The sequence below is a fragment of the Capsicum annuum genome, chromosome 5 (genome assembly GCF_002878395.1).
Source record: "Capsicum annuum cultivar UCD-10X-F1 chromosome 5, UCD10Xv1.1, whole genome shotgun sequence".
Lineage (NCBI taxonomy): Eukaryota > Viridiplantae > Streptophyta > Magnoliopsida > Solanales > Solanaceae > Capsicum > Capsicum annuum.
In genome coordinates, this window is record NC_061115.1 from 199,032,786 (window position 1) to 199,056,776 (window position 23,991).

Consider the following 23,991-nt stretch of genomic DNA (forward strand, 5'->3'; position numbering starts at 1 on the left):
TTTGTTACAATCCAATTTTTCATAGTAGGACGAAGCATGTTGCCATTAATTTCCACTTTATTCGTGAACAGGTCCAGAATAAAGATATTGAAGTACATCACCTTCACTCAGTTGATCAAGTGGCTGACATAATCACAAAACCACTTCCAAAAGCCTCTTTTGTACAACAATTATCCAAGTTGGGTGTTGTTGACACTACCAACTTGCGGGGATGTAATAAAGGATAAAATCAACTTCTATTTTTAAATTTCAATTTAGTAGTTCCTTCCCTTTAGGTCTCTTTTGTATTTGGGTTATATGTAGATAAGTATTAACCTTTTCTTAGTTTATCACATTGCGGTATAGAATCTATTTATACTCAATCTACAATCAATGAAAAACATCATTCCTTTTATTCCAGTAATAGTATTATACTTTATAATTTTACCTAATCATACAAGCAAAATCATGGAAAAGATCATACAAAGTTAATTATATGAAAAAAGACCATTAAGAGAAAATGTTGACCAATTCCAAGTTGGACATTGAAACTTGCTAGTTTCATGATTTGTTCTGGATGACGATTACAACTGCGACAGTATATAATGCATCAGATCTCATCCATTCCAATAAAGAAAACAAGTATTTCAGACCATTACTAAAATTGATCACTTCCAAAGTCCATTCAAGAAAATACTAAGTATTGGACATGAACTGAAATGAATCAAGTCTTGGTACATCAGTTACTAACCCCAACGTTATGAATTAACTAAATGGATAGAAACAAGGTATAAATGTCTTGAGGATCAATCCATCATATGAGGTCTCTACATATTAATATTCTGGTCAACCTGTCTCTCACTGCAAAGAAGATTATAAATGTTAAAAGAAAGAGGATTATAAATGTTAAAAGCAATATTGGAAAACATATTGTGAGAGGGAATTTAATGTAGGAAACAAGTTAATGAATTTTTATATAATCACATATTCTAAAATAGCATACCTTTGTAGTGTACCTCAAGATTGTCTTCTCCCATCGTTTCTGCAACACCTTAATCTTGAGCACCAACTCTATAAGTTGAGGGCTTCCCCACACTGAAATAAACTTAAATGAAGCAATATCCCCAAAACTTTCTTGGATATATTTTAGCTTAGTGCAATAGTATTTAAGTAATTCCTCGAGAGCATGGGAAAGGATTGATCTGCAACGTGCCATTCAGAAAAAGACATATTATCGAATTTTAGAGATTTGAGATTCTCAAAGGTGACTTCTGCCATGTTCCATTCTTCACCACCATGGATGCTTGCCCTTACTAGTCCAAGCCTTTGAAGGTTGGGTAGTGATCTCCCAATTCTTGACAGTGCATCTACTGTCAGATCGAACCCACTGCACACAAAATATGCTGAAACTTTTTAAAGTTTATTAAGAACATCAAATCTTGGAAAGTAAATATGCTCTACTGAACAATCCATTGATTTACTAATGCAGAATCCAAGGGTTCGAAGATTGGGAAACCTTGTGAAAATATCCTCTGAGCCTCCCGAACAGGAAAAGTTGAGAAGATCTATTGTTGTCAGATTCTCTAACTTTGTTGGTTCGTCAATATCTGAATCAAAGAAAGAACAATTATAGATGGACGCACATTGTAGCTTTACAAGACACCAGATACTAGGCGATAATACCATGTCTGTTCCACCATTCCTCACTACCAGAGTTTCTAGATTCCGTAGGTTTGAAAATGATAGAGGGAGAGCTTTTGCCTCTGTCCGGATGATTAAGCACCTCAAATAAGCAAGCATGCCTATTTCATTCATCAAAAAATCTGTGAAATTTACATCCGTCAGGTCCATCATTTTAAGAAGCCTCAGGTGTCTTAAGTGAAAGTTGTATTGAAGGACATTGTTATACAGATACTCACGATTCACGTGTATCTTCAAAGAGAAAAGGTGTTTAATAGAAGGATTTTTCTCATCTGTATTGAACAGGAATGGAATTTCATTCGAATGAAGATGTCATCATAATGAATGGTCATCCCACGTAGCATTGGATCTGAAGAAGAAGAAGAAGAGGAGGAGGAGGAGGAGGAGGAAGACAAAGCACTTGAACTTGTGATGTCAAAAACCTTTTCCTCTCTAGCTTTAATCGAACAGAAGTCATGCACCAGATCATGAATTTGGCATCTCTTTTTGCTACCACCTCTCACTATTACCAAGCTACTAGAAACTAACTCATCCACATAAACCTTCATTACTTCTTCCGCACTTTTCAAATCAGTTAGTTCCACAAGTCCTTGAGCACTCCGTAAGTCTTTCAACTCGGATATTACCATATATTTGTCCTTCGGATAACTTGCAAGGTGAGGAAATCAAGGCTTTAGGTAATCTGACAAATGGTCATAACTTAATTGTATAACCTTTACCACTTTCTTTGTATCCTTAAAAATAAAGGAACTCAAATTATTGAGAGCTTCAAGCCACAAAAATTCTTTCTTTTCCTTCCTTGAAATGACTCCACCAGTTAGAAACTCACTTACATCAAGGAACAATACACATATAAAATCAAGAAAAAAATCTGGAAATAAAATAGATGATACATAAATTTAACGTGGAAACCCAAGTTGGGAAAAAACCATGGGCAACGACAAGTTATTCACTATATGGAAGGTATAGTACAATCAAATCCTCAAGAATTCAAAATATGAAGGAATGAGGATAAAGAAGATTTTGATCTTCAGTACAAGAAAGACACTACCTCAAGCAGTTACATAGAAAACTATATATATCACCAAAACATACAGAAAATACCCCTGAGAAATAGGCTGTACTTTCAGAAAAAACAACTGGCGACCAATAACTGCATCATGATCTGCTCAACTTCCTAAAACTGGGCAAGTGCCAAGAACCAAGCTGGAACATGGAGGCATATTGAGGCATAATCAGCAGAGAGTCAAAAAATTGGAGGCAACTCTAACAATCTCCACCTTGACTCACATTTAGTAGATTCTCGTCATTACCATAAAAGCCCTGAAGGGCAATCAAGTTTTGTAAACACTAGCTAAATTCAAAAAATGTTTGAACTTAGCAATGGGAAGTAGCTTAGTAAGAATATTTGCCGGATTCTCCGAAGTGTACACTTTCTTAACTATAATCTCTCCGGCAGTCATTGTATCTCTGATATAATGATATTTCACAATAATATGCTTAGTCTTGGAATGATAAGCATCATTTTTTGTTAGATATATTACACTCTGACTATCTAAGAACACAACAGTAGTATCTTGTGAAACACCAAGCTCAAGAATAAGACCACGTAACCATGTAGCCTCTTTCACACCTTTAGTAGTTGTAACGTACTCCACTTCTGTAGTGGATAAAGCTGTAATAGATTGCAAAGATGCTTTCCAACTAATAGAACCAGAACATAAAGTGAATTTGTACCCAGACAGAGATCTGCGCCTATCAATATCACCACCATAATCAGAATCAACAAACCTAACAACATCATTAGATGTCACCTTGTTCCTATCAAAGACCAAGCCAAGATTAATCGTACCTTTCAAGTATCGAAAAATTCACTTCACCATATCCCAATGATACTTTCCAGGATTGTGCATATACTGACTTACCATACTCACTGTGTATGCAAGATCGGGTCTAGTACATACCATGGCATACATGAGACCGCCAACTACACTGGAGTAGGGAATATTGGACATTATTTCAATCTTTTCCTCTGTTTTAGGATAGAATTCAGAAGATATCTTAAAGTGAGATGCTAGAGGAGTTGAGACAGACTTGCTCTTACTCATATTGACCTTGTCAAGGATTTTATGAACGTATTTTTTCAGAGACAAGTATAGCTTTCCAGCTTGTCATTCTCTATAAATCTCCATTCCCAAAATCTTCTTTGCTGCACCAAGGTCCTTCATTTCAAACTCATTACTTAGTTGAGACTTAAGCTTATTGGTCAAAGACATGTCTTTTGAAGCAATCAACATGTCATCCACATATGATAACAAGTAAATAAAGGAACCATTTGAAGACTTTTGAAAATACACACAATTATCATATTGACTTCGTGTGTAGCCTTGACTAACCATAAAAGCATGAAATCGCTTGTACCACTGCCTAGGTGCTTGTTTAAGTCCATACAAGGACCTTTTCAAATGGAAAACACATTGTTCATTGCTAGGAATAACAAAGCCCTGAGGTTGCTTCATATAAATTTCTCGCTCCAATTCTCCGTGTAGAAAAGTCGTTTTAACATCTAATTGCTCCAATTCCAAGTCTAATAATGCGATGAAGGCAAGAAGCACTCTAATGGAAGAATGACGAACAATGGGAGAGAAAATTTCATTAAAATCAATGCCTTCCTTTTGATCAAAGCCTCGAACAACTAAATGAGTTTTCCATCTAGCATCTTCAACACCAGGAATTCCTTTTTTCCATTTGAAAATCCATTTGCAGCTTAATTCACGACGGCCTTTAGGAAGTTCATATAACTCCCATGTCCCGTTCTTATGCAAACTTTTAATTTATTTTTGCATTACTATCAGCACTGGGATGAATTACAACTGTTGATTGCCTCCGAATATGAAGTAGGTTTAACTCCTTCAGAAATCTCTTGTGCAACTGTAAGTGCATAGGCAATTAGACCATCATTATCACTGTATCAGTTGGGCTTTCTAATAACTCTCCTTGGTCTATTATGAGCAATAGAAGAATCATCCATCAATTGTGGCTCAACGGGATGGGTGGTACTAGAATCTTGTTCATCAACATGAATATCATTGCTACATTGTGGGTCTGTAGAAAAGTTAGGGTCAACCTTCTGAGATGTAGTTCTCACGTCTAACTCCACCTTCTCACTAGTATCTTGTGGATCACCTATACTAGGAGATAATACAGAAGACTCTTTTCCAAACCACAATAGATTATTTTCATTAAAAGTGATGTCTCTACTCAAAATTATTTTTCAAAAATTAGGACACCATAAACGATACCCTTTAGACTCAGAAGCATAGCCAAGAAATAAGCATTTCACAACCCAAGGAGCTAACTTTCCATCATTAACTTGGGCAAAAGTAGGGCATCCAAATACTTTTAAATTAGAGAAATCCACCGGATTACCTGACCAAACTTCTTCTGGAATTTTGAAGTTAATGGATGAGTGAGGAGATCGATTGACAAGATAACAAGCTGTAGAATTGCCTCGGCCCAAAAATCACGATGATGCCATAGTCCCGCATTAGAAAGCATACAACGAGATCTTTCAAGAAGAGTTCTATTAATACGTTCCACAACTCTATTTGTTGGGGCTTCCCAATAAGAGTTTTGTGTCTAGCAATACCATGACTCGTGCAAAACTTATTAAAATCTGACTCACAAAACTCCAAGCCATTATCAGTCCAAAGTTTTTTAATCTTCTTTGAAGTTTGATTCTCAACAAGAGCCTTAAAGTTCTTGAACTTAAGAAAATTTTTATTTTTATGTCTCAAGAAATAAACCCAGACTTTGCGAGAGAAATCATCTATAAGGGTCATCATGTAGCATTTTCCTCCGAGAGATGTAACCTTTGAAGGCCCCCATAAATCAGAATGAATATAATCAAGAAGACCATATGTGTGATGTATAACTGCTGAAAAACTCACTCTCTTTTGTTTTCCAAATATGCAATGTTCACAGAAAACCAATTTCCCAGTAACTTAATTATCGAGAAGACCTCTTTTGATAAGAAGAGACATACCTTTCTCACTCATATGACCCAAGCGCATATGCCATAAACGAGTGAGATCATCATCAAATAATGATGTGGAAATTGCTGCAGATCCTGTCACAATTGAACCTTGCAAGTAATAGAGAGTCCCACGTCTTATTCCTTTCATCAAGACGAGATCAGTTTTTGAAACCTTGAGAATTCCACCTTCTGCTGAATATTTACATCCAAGAGATTCAAGAGTACCCAAAGAAATCAGGTTGTATTTCAAGCCAGGAATATGACGAACATTGGTCAAGGTTCTGATAACGCCATCATGGGTCCTTATTTGTACATTACCAATCCCAAGGGCATCATTCCCCATTAGGACAACACCTAATTCAGCTTTTTCATATGTTGAAAAGCAATCCTTACGAGGACACATATGATACGTACATCCAGTATCAAAAACCCATTCAGAAGAGTTCTTCTTATCAGTAGAGACAGCTAACAAAACATCACCTTCGGAATCATATTCAGCAACTCCGGCTTCAGTAGTTTTCTACAATATTTTGTTATTTTCTTCTCTCTTCTTTTTATTCTTCAGTTTTTTGCATTCAGAAATAACATGCCCAGGTTTCTTGCAGTAATGAAATGTCTTGCCGGAATAACACCCTTTGTTCTATGATCTACCTCTAATAAACAAGCCCTCTGTTTTATCTTCTAAATGAACTTCAAGATCAAATTTTTCTTTGGACAACAAATTTGATTGAACATCTTCATAAGATAAAGTTTCATGATTTCCATATAACATAATCTCCTTGAAGTGTTTATAGGTAGATGGCAGAGAGACAATTAATAAGACAGCCTTGTCTTCATCCTCAATTTTAACTTCTAAATTTTTCAGATCTATTATAATTGAATAATATGCATCAAGATGAGATTGGATCAAAGAACCTTCAGACATACGAAGCGTGTATAAACGCTCTTTGAGACGGAGCTTATTGGAAAGGCTTTTGGTCATATAAAGAGACTCAAGTTTCAACCAGAGACTTGCAGCAGTAGTCTCATGAATAACCTCCCACAAAACCTCTTTGGAAAGACTAAGTTGAATTGCAGAGAGTGCCTTTTCATCCAACTCCTCCCATTGTTCGTCGTTCATAGAATCAGGCTTCTTAGACTTGCCATCTAAAGCCTTCTTCAAATCGTTGTGTGTGAGAACAGCCTTCATCTAGACCTTCAAGATACTAAAGCTAATTTTTCCATCAAATTTCTCGATATCAAACTTGGTTACAGTAGATATCATTGAACCTGGCTCTGATAGCATGTCAAGAAATGCACCTTGGGCCTAACTCAACCTCAAAAGCTAGCTCATAAGGGGAGGATTTCCCAAGTTTATATAAGCAAACCACTAGTCCATTCCCCAACTAATGTGGGACTTTTACCCACTCTAATACCCCCACTCACGCCCAGGCCTAATTGGCACTGGCGCATGGACCGGGAGCCCGAAACGGGAATGAACCTGGCTCTGATACTACTTGTTAGAAACTCACTTACATCAAGGAACAATACACATATAAAATCAAGAAAAAAATCTGGAAATAAAATAGATGACACATAAATTTAACGTGGAAACCTAAGTTGGGAAAAAACCACGGGCAACGATAAGCTATTCACTATATAGAAGGTAGAGTACAATCAAATCCTCAAGAATTCAAAATATGAAGGTATGAGGATAAAGAAGATTTTGATCTTCAGTACAACAAAGACACTGCCTCAAGCAGTTACAAAGAAAACTATATATATCACCAAAAATATATAGAAAATGCCCCTGAGAAATAGGCTGCACTTTTAGAAAAAATAACTGATGACCAGTAACTGCATCATGATCTACTCAATTTCCTAAAACTGGGCAAGTGCCAAGACTCAAGCTGGAACATGGAGGCATGTTGAGGCATAATCAGCAGAGAGTCAAAAAATTCGAGGCAACTCTAATACCACCGATCAAATCAAGTACCAAAGAAAGCCTATCACACTTTTGGGATATTTTTTCACCAACATCTTTTAGTTCATCAGGGCAACATTCTTCTACGAATACCTTTTTCTCTAATAACTCCCAACTTTCTTCTAGTCTTACCAATCGAAGATCAAGAGGATCACTGTGGGATATTCCATGCAAAGCCACTTTCTTTTTCTGACTTGTTAAAATAACTCTGCTTCCTTTCTGAAATTCAGTTGGAAAAGGCCTTGTTAGCTCATCCCATGTTGCAGCATCTAGGGGTGGGCATGGTATGGTATATACCGAATACCAGATCGAAATTAAAAAAATTTATACCGCGGTATTGATGTTATGGTATTTGGTAGGAATTTTAAATTATTTTGGTATTTGGTACGGTATTTGATATTTATGCAATAAATACCAAAATACCGTATACCGCACCGAAGTTTTTAATAACATATAAAACCCATATATATATATATATTATATTTAAGATTATTAAATATATTTATATATCATTGATTAGTCAATTGAACACAGAAGTAACTTTTATTCAGAAATAAATTTTTTGGGAAGCTTATTATTTAGGAGCACTATGCTTAAGTTTAGGTAATGTTTTTCAGAGTTTGTATCTCGGGCTATTCAATCGTGATTGAAATGTTAATTTTGTGTAATTGAGAAATAAAGATAGTTGTTACCCTAACATGATTGAGACATTTTTTAAATTTAAAGTTGTAGTTTTTCCATATGAATATATGTAATTAGAAATCAAATAAAGTATGGTTACCGAATTACCAAATCGTAAAATACCAACAACAACAACAACAACAACAAACCCAGTGTATTCCCACTTAGTGGGGTCTGGGGGGGTAAGATGTACGCAGTCCATACCTCTACCTCTGATGAAGTAGAAAGGCTGTTTCCGAAAGACCCCCGGCTCAAGTCACGAGATATCACACAAACACATAGTACAGCACAGCAGCAGATGACATAACATAGTCCAAATCGTAAAATACCAAATTTAAAAATACCGAACCATACTGAACTAATTTGGTATGGTAATGGTATTGTTCTTTTAGATACCAAAAACTGAAGTTACCATACCGAAGTTTAAAATACCGTACCATGCCCACCCCTTGTAGCATCCCACAAGTCATCCAAGAAAATAAGGTACCTCTTTCCAAACTGTCGTTTCTACAGCTTATTAGCAACGTCATCATCTATTTCATACTCACTGTCACTTTCTTCCAAACCATGTATTTGATTGAGAATTTTTTGCAACAACTTTTTCTCATTACTTTCCTGGTTGACTGCGCACCAAGCACGAACATCGAAATGATCAACAACAGATTTATCATTATATACTTTGTAAGCCAAAGTAGTTTTTCCAAGTCGTGGCATGCCGACTATGGAAATTACATCTATCTCCATTGGTCCGCTGGTGAGCTTCCTAATTATCCACTCAGTCTCCTCCTCAAAACCTATAATTATTTTACCAACTATTGATGACTTGTTTTCAACTTTCTTGTTGGGAGAGTTCACAAAAATTGTACTTGTGTTCTTGGAGATCTTTTCTTGTACCTCTTTTTATACAAGCTTGATTTTTCCTATGGTATCAGGAAATACGAAGATAAGCTGCAAGAGACCATTATCCTGACAATAATTGAGTTGATAGCATGTTCCACTGCATATGCCACATTTACGAGCCCAAAGATCTCTATTCCATTCTTGCTCAACTTTCCCAAAGAACGAATTTATGAGCTCTAGGTCTTCTTTCAGCTGACCGATTTCTTCTTTTATCAAAGCAACTGAATAAACATTAGAATTGAGCAAGTCATTTAAGTTTCTGAGTAGAAGAGTCATGAAGAGTGGTCCATCACTTAAGGGGAAGTGGAGCTGAGGTGACTCTGCAGGGGCTTTCAAGAAAACACTCTTCAGATCTTCATTCAGAAATTCAATATTTTCCAGCAAGTTTAGACTTGCACCACTTGTTCCGTTCATATTCTCTTCACTTTGTGCGTTCTTTTCTAAATTTCGAACAAGAATGAATACATCCTTGGTAAGTGCTCCAACATGTGCTAAGAGAACAAACTATTTTTCATGAAGGAGCACATCAGAAAGAATAATCAATAGGAACTCTATCAAGACATGAAAGTTGTACGCTGAAGGGCTCGGAGTAATATCATTAGTGATGTGCTGTTGTATACGAATCAGTGATTCTCTAAGAATGTCTAGAGATTCTTCTAAGAGTTGCTTGATGAAGCGTACAACTTCTGCCGACATTGAAGCTTTCAAGAACGTAGAACATATGTGCATAACATGCAGTTCAACAGGAATAACCTCCATAAGTAGAGTAGCTATCTTCAAATTAAATCAAGAGGCATCTGATTTGTCTGATACATCAAGTCGGTAATCCAAAAGAGTAGAAAAAATTTTACTACTTTCTGAGTCATAAGTTGAATCTGAGGTAAGACATATTCGATTATCTCATAATCAAAGCAACCATTTACTTTCAACCCATGGAAATCTCTTAAATTGCCAAATACTTTCTGAAGAAGCTCATATTGACTATTGAGTCATTGATGGTAAAATCAACTCAGAAAAACATTGGGGTAGATAGTGGAGATACATGAGGATGGCATCCAAAAGTTCAATCAAATGACCCTCGATCATGGTCACATGACTTGATTCAGCATAGCTATGTGAGCTAATACAACTTTTGATATTTTCCAGGAGGCGAGGAACGTCATGATCCTTTAATTTAACCAGTGTGTCTTCTCCACTCTGATGAAAAAGTGACTGGACCAGATCATGAATCTCTTTTGATATGCAAGACATGATTTGGCCATTACAACTTTCCGAAAACAAATAGTAATATTGATGAAAAAATGCAGACTAAATTGTCAGCTCTTCAATTTGATCCATATTAAGAACTGAACTTTGCACACGTCCATCATTTAACCTCTCTATAAAATCTAGAAGATTGGCAATGTCCTCACTAAGCACAACAGATGAAACCTGCCCAAAAAACGAACTGTTGTTTCAAATTGCCCATGATAATTTTTCTAACTTACAACAGGTAGCTATTGACAAACACATAAAGCAAGCATGTCAATAAAGAATTTCTACTGATTTGTCCACAAACTAGTTAGCTACTTAGTGCACTGACGAAGTATATTAACTAGACAGATGTTTTAATACAAAATCGATAAAAACGAATGCATACCGGAGATAGTTATTTTATTTTCAACACTATTAAAATGGGTTAGAGTCCTACTTTAATAGTGTTCGGAGAATGGCCTTGTGGTCTTCTTATATGGACTTGGGCAATCCTCCCATCTTGAGCTAAATTTTGAAGTTGAGTTAGTCCCAAATGCCACATCATTATAAGCACAATTTTGCACGTCAAACCCAACCATAAAAATCATTTTTTTTATATAGAATCTATATGAAATTTTTTCTCAAGTTGATTAACATGTTTAAGTTGATAGCATTTGTGGCCTAGAGTCAAAATTTTTATGAGGCCTTACACTCCTTTTAGAAAAAAATTGCATCTTTATTCTTAATTTAAGTCTGCTTTATTTAGCTTTTTAGCTAAAAGTTGTTAATCGTCTTACTCCTTCCATAACATTTATGTGACACCATTTGAATTGACACGTTATTTGAGGAAAAAGAACGATTTTTAAAATTTGTGGCCTAAAATAATCTTTAGATATTTATGTGGTTGTATATCACTTAATTAAGGGTAAAAGGAAAACTTTAAAGCTATTGTTTCCACGGAAAAGGGCTCCTGAATTATTTGAAATGGAGCAAACGTAGTCTATTTATTTTTTGGCTCAAAAATACTGTCCCCATTTGTTTTTTGGCCCCTTCATCTTTGTACTTGTGACAAATTCAAAAAATTGTAGCCCTATATCAATTTGATTCTTCTCCTTATCTCCTTCCTGAACCTTGTTCAAGAGTTCTTGAAAATACGTTAATTCTTCTTGCGTTTGTCGAACCATCTTGATGTAGTTGAACATTGTTTCTTTTGCTTTGTCACTATCATTGATAGTTGCTTGGGACAATTCCCCCGACACTTTATCATTCTAAATATGATGTCTACCATGACTTTTGCTTTTACCTTTGTGTTTTTCACTTCTTTGTTACCTAGGAGAGATGTCAGCATCCCTAGCATCATTTGCAAATCAGATATCCAACCTTTCATCCTCATGGCTTTCATCAAAAAAATCTGCATCTTATAGAAGATCTTCATTCCTAATTTCACTATTTGGAGCACTTGTCTGATGAACCATAAGTTGTTCTGCTGCTAGTGGTGGAACTATCATGGTACAACTAGACACAAACACGAGCTATTGGGCTCAACTTGTCGCGTATCGTAAGATATGTAAGCTGCAGCTCCTTCTCCATCATGTCTGCCCAACTCTTCGCGCTCATCCCCCACTTTGGTCACTCTTAGCTTTAATGTTACTGGTTGAGTGCACTGGAGTAGATACCACCATTGTATCCATATTTTGGTCACTCCGTATGGATATTAGTTGTTGTCTAGAGCCATATTGTAGCTCTTCAAATGGCTCCACGGATTGTGCTGGCACTTAATATTACTTTGAATTGTTCAAAGTATCCATTAAGGGCTTCAAAATGGGGATGGATAAAACCAAACAAGCAACATGTTAGCCAGTTCCTAATGTTCATCATGAAATATAGGACTACTCGTACTAGGATGTTGTTCCTCTCTAATCGAAAAAGCATCAAGAGTTGGGACAAATAATGTCCTTTGAGGAATTTGATCGAACACCTTTCTTTGTCACAATGCTCGGCTCATTGTCACGAATCAAGGTGTTAACTACGGTGCCCATGTCTTGCTTTCATGTCACAATTGGTCCAATTCTCATCATTAGTCGTATCTTTACCTTTGCTTAACTCCTTGGCTCACATGGAAACCTCAAAATCATGTATGACTACTCCCAAATCAACTTCCGTTGTGGCATCCATCTCTTTAAATTGTTGGCCATCTTTTCCATGTTCATCATCCACAACCTCGTTTTTCCTATTAGTATTATATGGAAATTATCAAGTTGCTGTTAATTCATGATCAGTTGTACTCTATCAGGTTGTCCCGCTTTGTGATGAATTTTTGAGTTGACACCCTAATTCAGTTGCTCACTTCTTGTACCAAGAGGTTGAGGAATTGAATCTTTAGTCACTGCTTTATGTTACACCTTATCATTGTCTTTTATAAGCTACTACCTAGCATTCAAATAATCTCTTGCATCACCTTGAATTTTTTCAACCGAGACTCCATCAACTGCTTTTGGATCGTCTTGAATCCTATTCACTTTCTTTCCTGTCAAAATTTACACTAACAACGTACATACATCATCTCATAGCTGAAATAGAACAGATGAAGGAAGAGAAGGAAGCATAAAGAAAGCACAGGAGTTCATTGATATGAACCGAGAAAAAAATAGTTACAACTACTATCTTTTAAATAACTTAGGAGCTATTTATAGAATTGTACAAAGTCTCTAATATCATCTAGAAGCTTCCTAACTATCACTCTCTTAGCTACCAAGTTGTTACAAACCAACTAACTAACCAGATGTACAAGTAAGCAATGCAACAGTAACTAAGGCAATGAAACAGTAAACACTATTAACTACTATTAACTACTTTCACTTGTTCTAATAATCTCAACGCTCCCCTCAAGCTGAAGGATGCAAGATGTTAACCACACCAAGCTTGCTAAGGAGATGAGAATGCTGCTCATGACTCAAGCTTTTGGTCAATATTTCTTTCACCTGATGTTGTGTGGGAACATACATAGTCTTGACTAACTCAATCTTGATCTTATCTCTAATGAAGTGACAATCAATCTCTATATGTTTTGTTCTTTCATGAAATATAGGAATGGCTGCCCGTTGAATAACTGATTTTCTATCACTCAATACTGTGATAGGTTTGTGAATAGAAACACCTTAATTTGAGATTAAACCCTCCAACTAGGTTAAATCAGCCAATGTTGAAGCCATGTTTGTATATCCAACTTCAACTGAGGTCCTATAAAGTATATGTTACTCTTAGATTTTCATGACACCAATGATCCACCAAATTGTATCACATAACCAGTGACAGACCTTCTAGTATTAGGACAGGCTACCCAATCAAAGTCACGCCAGCAAGTTATATTTGTAGTGCCTTGAGTCTTCATCCAAATGCCTTGTCCTACTGACCCTTTCAAATATTTAACCACATTATGTGCAGCCTGAAAATGTGATCTTTTAGGCATCTTCATAAACTGGCTTAAAGTCTGAACTGTTGGGTTCGAAATCGAGAGGGCGTCATGCGGAAGCTATTAGTTGCAAACCATCGTGGTGATAATTTAGATGACAAAAAAAAAATACTAAAAACATATTATAGATAGGATTTGGTCAAGCGAACTACATATTGAAAACTAATATCAAAAAACATATAAAAAAAAAATACTATTTGGAGAAAATCTCCTCCTAAACAAGACTCATAACGACTACATTGTGGATGTTATTGTGTTATGTTATGAGAAGAGAGGTCTTCTATTTATAGAGTTCCAAAACTTTTCTTCTAAGAAAGAGGTTTGCCAAATATGGAAAAGTTTTATATTTTCCTTTCAAGAAAAGTAAAAGTGAATATGGTATTATTTTTATTTTTCTTTTAAGAAAAATAAAACTTAAATTTGGTAAGAAAATTTGGACAAAAACCTCTTTTGGCTTGATTTTCTTGACATAATTTGATACACCTTCTTCGCATGCATGATTTTGTTCTTCGCATAATCTTCATCACTGTTACTTGTCATGGTTAAAAATAAGATTTAAAATATTATGGTTAAAAATGGGTTAAAAATAAATATTTTATTTTTATTTTTAAAGATGCAGCAACAGTACTGTTGAAATATGCTTAAAACTTCTTCTCCACATGTAGCTAAACAAAATCGTCATTATTACCAAACTAGTTGTAGCTTGATTTTGAAATTGCTTTGAACTAGTTTAATCTTGTCTCACCACACTACTGGATCTTTGAACCGTATGCTCTGATACCACTTGTTGGGTTCGAAATTGAGATGGCGTCCTGCAGAAGCTATTAGTTACAAATCATTGTGGTGATAATTCAGACGACAAAAAAAATATACTAAAAAACATATTATAGATAGGATTTGGTCAAGTGACCTACCTATTGAAAACTAATATCAAAAAACATAAAAAAAATACTATTTGGAGAAAATCTCCTCCTAAACAGGACTCATAACAAATACATTGTGGATGTTATTGTGTTATAGTATGAGAAGAGGGATCTTCTATTTATAGAGTTTCAAAACCTTTCTTCCAAAAAATAGGTTTGTCAAATATGGAAAAGTTTTATATTTTTTTTCAAAAAAAGGTAAAGTATTTATGGTATTACTTTGATTTTACTTCTAAGAAAAATAAAACTTAAATTTGGTAAGAAAATTAGGACAAAAACCCTAATATGTATTGCATAGCTAATATCAGGTCTAGTAATTGTGACATACATAAGTTTTTCCAACTAAGTATTTGATAAAGAGAGGCATCCTTCAAAACCACATCATTGGTTATACATGTAGCTTCATCAAACTCTACAGAGGCCAGTTTAATATTGGACTCCACAGGTGTAAGTGCAAGCTTTACACCAGTAAGACCAGTCTCTGAGATCAATTCAAGCAAGCACTTTCTCTGATTTAAAATGATCCCTTGTTTTGATCTTAATATCTCAATACTTAGAAAGTATTTAAGCTCACCCAAGTCCTTGATCTTGAATTGTTAATGCAGTGCTTTCTTAGCTTTTATAATCATAGACTCATTGTCTCTAGTAATGAGAAAGTCATTTGCATATACCAATATAATCATCATTCCTCCTGTCTTCTTCAATGTGAGCAGAGAGTAGTCATATGTACTCAGAGTAAAATCAACCTTCAACAAAGATTAAGTGAGTTTAATATTCCATTGTCTTGAGGGATTTTTAAGCTCCTTTAGTAACATGCAGACGTTATGTTGACCCTTTTGCTGAAAACCTTCAGGCATTTGCATATATATATTTCGTCATCTAGATCACCTTGAAAAAAAGTATTATACACATCCATCTGGTACAAACTTTATTCTCTTGAAACTGCTAGAGCAATGACACACCTGACAGTTACCATCATAGCAACAGGTGAAAAAGTGTCATGATAGTCTAAACCTTCTTGCTGACTATAGCTCTTTGTTACTTGTCTTGCTTTGAACCTTTCAATATCACCATTTTCTTTGTAATTGATTTTATATACCTATTTTGATTCTATGACATTCTTTTCTGTCCATAAGTCAACCGCCTCCCAGGTATTATTTTCCTCAAGAGCTTGAACCTCCAACTTCATGACTTGAAACCATTTCTCATCTGCAATAGCTTCACTAATTTTTATGGCTACACTAAAGTAGAAAATTTGTTCACATAGCATTGATATGTTAGTGAAGTATTACCATAATATAGATAATTAGCAATGGGATCTGGTGCCTTTCTTCCTTCCTTCTGTAGTGTAATATTTCAACTAGATAGGTTCCTTATTTATTCTTGGAGTTCTTCTAGGTGAAGGCTGAGCACCACCAGTTTTTGTGATGGCTGGCATGAAAATGTCTGACTGCACTTATGGTAATACTTTAGCCAAATGTTTAGGTTTTGAATTATCTTGAGTCAACTCCTCTATACCTTGATCTTCAGGCATATCTGAGCCTGTCTCACTGGTGCCATCTTCATATAGTTGCACTAAATTTGATGCATTGTCATCACTTTGCTTGGTAGCAAATGGAAATACAAGTTCTTTGAAATACAACATCTCTGGCAAAACTTACACTAACAACATACATACACCATCTCATAACTAAAATAGAATAGATAAAGGAAGAGAATGAAGTGGAAAGAAAGTAGAGGATTTCATTGATATGAACTGAGAAGAAACAATTACAATTACTAACTTCTAAATGACTTAGGGACTATTTATAGAATTGTATCAAATCTCTAGAATCATCTAGAAGCTTCCTAACTATCACTCTCTTAACTGAAAAGTTGTTACAAACTAACTAACTAACCGGTTGTACAAGTAAGCAATGTAACAGTAACTAAGGCAATGAAACAATAAAAAACTATTAACTGCTACTATTAACTAGTTTCACTTGTTCAAACTTGTTCTAATAATCTCAACATTTTCTTGTAGCAAGCGACACTTACTATCATTGTGTCCTTGATGTTTGCAATGGCTACAATATGATGGTAAGTTATCATAGATAAACTCTTGAAATTCTCTAAACTTTACTAGTCTTTTTGTCCATAAATTGAAGCCTCAACCTACTCGGCAATATGTCCATTAAATCAAGAATCACCCTCACCTTTGTTGTACTCGGTCTTGAGTTAGTTTGCGTGATTTTATCGATGACAGTGAATTTTCCAACTGTCGAAGCCATGAATAATAGTGGTCTCTTCGCAAACAGCTCTGGAAACAAGTTTGGAAGAGAAATAGAAGTGTGTGTATTTGTATGTCAATCTACCATCTGTATTTGTGTATAAACAAGTATCATTTATATGTGTATTATTCAAGTTGTATAAACATGTACCATTTGATACAAATGTAACATTTGTAGTTGCATAATTTAGCATTTGTATTTGTTTAATTTATCATTCTATTATACAATTTGTATCAATAAAATATAATTTATATAAATGAATATAAGAACAAGTGTTCATAGAAAGAAAAGTAATAATTATTTTTTGATTTTTTAAAAATACAAATAATACAGTCAGTTATAAATTCAGATACAAAAATGAAACAAATGAAATTATAGATACAAATAAATATGCGATCAACTTAGAAATACAAATACAAACTAATTATTTAAAAATACAAGTGCATCAATAAAAATAGAATACAAATACAAACAAAATAAAATCACAAAATAAAAAATACAATATGTAGTCAACTATAAAATACAAATACAAAATAATTCTTAAAAATACAAGTGTGAATTGTATTAAATATAAATGATGGTGCGAACTATAAAATACAAATATAAGTGTGAACTATAAAATACAAATACAAATACAATTATATCAACAAATATAAAAATATAAATCACTAAATCAATACAAATATATTGCGAGCAATAAAATATAAATAAAATTGCATTAACGCATACACAAATATAAATGATGATGCACATACAAATACAATAACAAATTATGATACTTTCATTATCATCCGACGTAGCCATATTTTCTTAAAGTGCACAAAATAATAAAATAGAACAAAAACAATAAGAAAAAGATACAAAAAAAAAAAAAGCTAGAGATAAAAGAGAGAGAAAAAAACAGAAAAAAATAAAAAATGAAAAAAGGGGTGGTGTAGGGTTTGGATGGGGGGAGAAAAGGACAAAAAGACTAGAAGGAAAAAAAAAAGAGAAATAGAAGTTAGAGATAGAAGAGAAAAAAAATGAAAAGAAAAAAATAAAATAGAAAAAAAAGTAAGAAAAATGAAAAAGAAAAAAAGAGAGAAAAAAAGGTCGATTCATGTAATTACTCATTGTATATTTGTATTTATATTTTTTATCGAATACAGTCAATTGCATACTGTTGATGCATTGGTTACAAATTATAATCTTAAAAGTTAGGCTATCTGCTCCCAATTTGCTGAAAGTTAAGCTATTTCTGAAAGTTTCTCCAATATTAATACATATACATATAATTATATATAGAAAAAAATAACAAATGCAAAATTAAATAAATATAAAATAAGGTAAAATAATAAATTTTTTTGTCGAAGTTGATATTTTTATTTAAAAATAAAATTTACTGAATTTGCTTAATGCAATGTTAGAAAAATAAAGGAAATGAAGAAATGTGTAATTTAAATTTTCAATGCCCTCACCGTTATCTTTTAGAGAACCGATAGCTTATCTATATCTATAATCTATAATCTATAAAATATGATATATTAAAAGTGTGAAGACCCTAAAAAAAGTGATCTGAACTTTTTACCCTTCATTAAAAAATTTTGTAGTAGATAAAATTATCTTTTCACTTATTTTTCTAATTATTGTATTATTATATTTAAATATTTAAAATGAATCCTACAATATGTGGTAAGAAAAATATGAAAAAAAAAAAAATTTCTTGTGTACTTGAAAAAGAAGTTCTAAAATATAGAAGGGGAAAACATGCATATAAAATGTATGATTGTACAGTAAAAAAAAAGTAAAAAAAAAATTCTAGATAAAAGGAAAAAAAAAAAAAACTAAATCTACTAAACTTGAAAGTTGGCCAAAGAAAAAAAACAAAAACAAAAAAAAGAAAAACCCCAAAAAAAAAAACAACTAAATCTACTAAAACTTGAAAGTTGGCCAAAAAACAAAAGAAAAAAAAAAAAGAAAAAATCCTTAAAATGCATAATTTTAAGGGAATTTTGTTTAGCTTTTGAATCACTTTAACATTAGGATTCCTTAATTAATTAATTAATTAATAATAGTTATCTTTCTTTATTTAGCTTTCGATATTTTTCTCCAAAGTTATCACATATAGAGAAAAAATGGGTTTAGATATAGATTTTTCTTATTAATGTATATAAATTTTAACGTGATTTGAGGTAAGTTTTTAAATTTTAGTATACTTTTGAAATTTATAATAAATAAATTATCTTGTATTCTTGATAAATAGTTGCTCATTGAAAGTTTTTTCGTGTGTGGAATCTCGATTTATCTTATGATCGAAGGGACAAATTCACTTGTGATGTGAGGTGAGTTTTCTAATGCTTTAACATGTTTTTATACTTATAATTTTGACAGTAAATTCGATTAAAGAGATAAATTTACTTGTGATTTGAGGAAAGTTTTCTAAAATTTAATATGTTCTTAAAATATGTAAAATAAATTATCATGTATTATTGATAGACAATTGCGCATTGAGAAGCATTTTTTGTTTGAATTTTTGATGTATCTTATAATTGAAGAGATAAATTACTTGTGATTTGAGGTAAATTTTCTAAAATTTTAATATGTTCTTGATGTTTAAAATCTTGATAGTATCTATGATTAAATAGATAAATTTGATGGTCATTAATTTGGAGTAAGTTTTCTAGAATTTTAATATGTTCTTGAAGTTTACAATAAATAAATTATAACGTATTCTTGATAGACAATTGCTAATTAAAAAACTTTTTGTGTGTTTATGAAATATTGATAGTATTGTCCATTGAAGAGATAAATTTGTTTGTTCTTTAAGGTACGTTTTTTTAGATTTTAATATGTTTTTTATATTTACAAGAATAAATTATCTTGTACTTTGATAAACAACTGGTAATTGAAAATTTTTCTTTTATGATTTTAGTATGTTCTGAATGTTGAAAATAATAAGTTATCATGTATTCTTGATAGATAATTGCTAATTGAGAAATTTTTTTGTTATGCTTTTTATTTATAATAATGACATAAATAATTAATGATTTAACATTGACTTATTTATAATTTTTATCAGATTCTTTAAATTGTTACATTCCATCACGAGAAAATGGTTAGTCATTCTATTTTTATATGAATTCTCTTCTAAAATTTAATTATATGTAATTGTTTCAATTGTGAATAAATGATGAGCTCTGGTATATCATTATTATTATTATAAACAATATGCTTTAATGATTTTCTTTTTTTGGTTTTGTTACACGTACGTTATATCATCTAAATGATATAAAATTTAATATATCATGGATTGCTGATTTCTAACAATTTTTCTGTTAATTTTATCCTTCAATAAAAGCTTCTAAAATCACAAAATAGTCATATACTATTTTTCTAAAATATTTATCATTTAATTATTATCTTTAGATTTATTACTCCTAAATTAATAAGAACTTTACCTTATGTAAAAGATTTCTATAACTGCACCACAAAAAAAGAAAAAATAAAGAATAAATGTGTTAATAAGAGTCAAACTATCATGGTAAAATATAAAACAATAGGACAACAAGTAGTCTTGATGTAGCTTAAATTGGTTCAGTTTTTTTTTTTTTTTTAAAAAAGGAGTCGTAGCTAAAAAAATAAAATAACAGGACAAGTACTCTTAATTAGTGTAGAAATTGTCATACGAGTTTTTTTTTTAAAAAAAAAAATTTAATACTAGCATAGAAATAAGTATGATACTAGGGTTCAATTTTTTGGTAGGTTAATTTATCTATAAACTTTTTCTTCAAGGGTTTAGACCTAAAGATAAAGGGAACAATATTAAAATCAATTGTTTTGTATGCATTCCTACTTTATTTAAAAGAATTGAATAATTAATAGTCTCTCTACTTTATTTCATGATGAGTTATTGTACAATTTTTCATTGCATCATATATGATCCATTTTTGTACTACATCTACATTTAATTATCTTCTTGAATTTATTTATCATCTTTTCACCCTTTTGTTATTTCATCCAGTTAATCGCATTAAAGATTATATATGAATTATACAAAATCAATATTTGATTTGTATGAATCATGATCTTTAATTTTATACAACGGGCAATGACATATTTCATATACAATATTTATTTACATCATTTGAATGTACGTAAATTCATTTTAGCACTATTACTATCTTTAATTCTTTTATTTTTTTATACATAATTTTATTTATTGATGCAAGTTACACGTACAAAGCATGTAAATTAAACTAGTTGGAAAAAAATACAGAGTACAAACTTTATAAATATACTTAAAACAAAAAATAAATATAAAACTAATGGGTCCTAAAAATGTAAATAAGCCTATGCTTTAGGACTTTGGCCTTTGGCTGGCCCTAGTTAAATACAAGACTAAAATAATTATGTGAAAAATAAAAAATAAAAAATAAAAATTGTATGACATACCAATGAATTATTTGGTTCTCCTTTCTTTCTTTGTTTGTCCTTCAGTTTCTTTTCCTCTTTCCATTTTTCTCTAATCAAGCCTAAGTACCTTTTCTTTCCATTCCTTGATACAATTTACATCAGACTAAAGTCACTAGAAGAAGACACAAAAAGAAGGAAATATTAAGCTGTATTTAGAACCTTTCCTTTTCCAAAAGAGCTGTAAAAGTGTTAAAAGATAAGTCCACTAATAATAAGCCTCATTAGATGGGGTGAGGGGTAGGGAGTTAGGGAATAAGCTATGAGGCTTTAGTGGGGACAGAGTGTAGAGGCGGATCAATGATTTAGAGTTTACAGGACATATGACAGTTATAGGGATGGATCAGAGTCGGACAGGTACGGGGTGGGTGATTTTTAGATTATGCAGGGCGGTTGAAGGTTTATGATTGAGTAAGTGGAACGAGTTGAAATAATTCTTTTAAAAATTACTGTGAGGCAGGGTGGATTGCGAGTCCATGCGAATTTATCCGAGCTTAAAAAAATATAAGTTAATTGAAAATCTGTTCGTTATTCCATTTTTGATTGAAAAACTGAAGACATGAGTTTCCATAGCTCATGTTTTTATTTGCTTGAGTTGCAGATTTGTACAAATTAAAATTTCAATTTGTTGTAAAATTAAAAACAAGAATAACAATAAAGAGACTCGCAATTAACGCCATAAATCCTAGCCTTTCCTTTTCTCTCTCTTGGACATGGGAAACTAGGATAGCTATGGCTGTCACCATCTCTCCCCAGCCTTTGGCTATGGGAGAGCTTCTCCAAAACCCTACAAACAAACCTACAAACACCAATATAAACTATAATTATGTTGATAAGTTAAATCAAACAAAATCAACTATTAATCTTTCACAAACTAGTTTAATACCTATTGAAGTTGTTCATGGAATCCCAACATTAAAGTTTATGTTGAATGAACAACAAGATTTCGCCAAAGATAAGGGACTTCATCAAGCAATAGTGGTTCAATTATCCATAGGATCACCAGATTTGTTAATTTTAAGATCAATTTTGCCTAAGTTTCTCGGCATTAAGGGACATTGTCTTGTCGGGTTGCTTGCTCAAAGGTAACTTCTTATTCGTATGGATCAATATGATGATTTTGTGGCTGCATTATCAAGAGGTGTGAATTATTTCATGCACAACGACAAAAATTGTCAAATTAGGATTTTTTTCGTGGACTATTGGATTCAACCCTAAGGAGGAGACTTCACGTTCGGTAGTATGGATTTTGTTTTCAAACTTGTTGATGGATTTATTTTATAAGAGGTCTTTGATTTCCATTGCTTCAGTAGTTGGAAAATCTATTTCTGTGGATAAGGCCACACAAGTGAGATCAAAACCTAGAACGACTACGATTAGAGTCATCCTAGACTTAATGGACAAGCATCCAGATCGTATTCGACTTCAAAGTGTGGACAAAGTTACAGGCAGAATTATTGAGGAGTTTCAGGAGGTGGTGTATGATAATTTACCTCAATATTGCACCCATTAAAAGCACCAGGGTCACGATGAAAAGAAGTGTTGATGTTAATTGAAAAAAAAATAGTGCTCCAAAAAGAAGATGATGTGACAATGGAGATTGAGGGAGCTTTGGTTGAAAAATTGCAAGGAGATGCACATGATTATCTAAATATTAAGAAGAAATAACAAAATAGAATTAAGATGGGGGATATTCCAGTAGGTCAAGCTTTGTCTAGGGTGTTCGAAAACTTATTGGAAAGAGCACAGGCTGAAAATAAAGCTCTTCAAAATCTACCTAGTGTTGTAAATACAAGTGTTGGGACTAAGAGTTTGATGATTTCTAAGCAGGATATGGAGTCTAAAAATACTAGAGATGATGTTGAAGATGAGGGATGGACAGTGTTTTTACGCAAACAATCTGTTAGTCCTCAAATTAGCAAAGAACATAATGTGGCAAAGAAACATGTGTTACAACAAAGGATGTTGTGGATCCTAACACCTTTGAGGCTCTTTTAGATAAAAATGAGCATTAATCTGATTAGGACAGTCCTAAATGTCAAATTGCACTTCCAGAAGTGACAAATATGCTAATGCAACAACACGTTACAAGCTTGATTTGTCCTGTACATGTTTTGAAGTCATTGATGACTACATTGGATGCTTTGGCATATGAGATCCCTTCTCCATCTATGGAATCAATTAGTGAGCAGCGGGATGACTTTGGACATAAATTATTGTTCAAGGGGAATGAACAAGATGTAGATGGGGTAGCGTTCTTAACTCCAACGGATTAAAACAAGAAGGCTGACACCAAGAGTGATAAAAACGTGGTTCAAATGTAAAGAGTTGGGCTGATATGGTAGAGGAGGAGAAGCATGCTTCATCCCCTCCAACGTGTAGCA

The 23,991-nt window shown here is 33.0% G+C and overlaps 1 pseudogene; it reads right to left on the reverse strand.

Moving 5' to 3' along the window:
- Positions 1 to 806: 806 nt before the first annotated feature.
- LOC124898602 lies at positions 807 to 21,653 on the reverse strand (annotated as a pseudogene).
- Positions 21,654 to 23,991: the final 2,338 nt, after the last annotated feature.